The sequence below is a fragment of the Frankliniella occidentalis genome, unplaced genomic scaffold (genome assembly GCF_000697945.3).
Source record: "Frankliniella occidentalis isolate FOCC.00 unplaced genomic scaffold, Focc_3.1 Scaffold6, whole genome shotgun sequence".
Classification (NCBI taxonomy): Eukaryota; Metazoa; Arthropoda; class Insecta; order Thysanoptera; family Thripidae; genus Frankliniella; species Frankliniella occidentalis.
The window spans coordinates 2,220,279-2,220,625 of NW_026267136.1; positions in this window are offsets into that span (position 1 = coordinate 2,220,279).

The following is a 347-nucleotide window of genomic DNA, read 5'->3' on the forward strand; positions in this document are numbered from 1 at the left end:
GTCGCGATATGTAGCGGGCGCCAGGTGCACTTATTGTTTACACCGCTTGGATTTCACCTGCACTGTTAAACATTTTGTCGTAAATTTACAACACATTTGATGTAAAGTTTGATAGCAACAAATGTTGTTAAAAAACAACACATGTTGTAATCCAACAACATTCGCCAAATTTTCTGAAACACATTTTCATTCCAAAACACTGGTTATTTACTTCCGCCTGCACCAAAAATTTGTAATAAAACAAACTTGTTCGTTCTGTAACGATACATCTTGCTATCAAAATTTACAACGGTTTTGTTGTGGTTTTACAACATGGTGAAACGTAGGAATCATTGTTATGGACCACT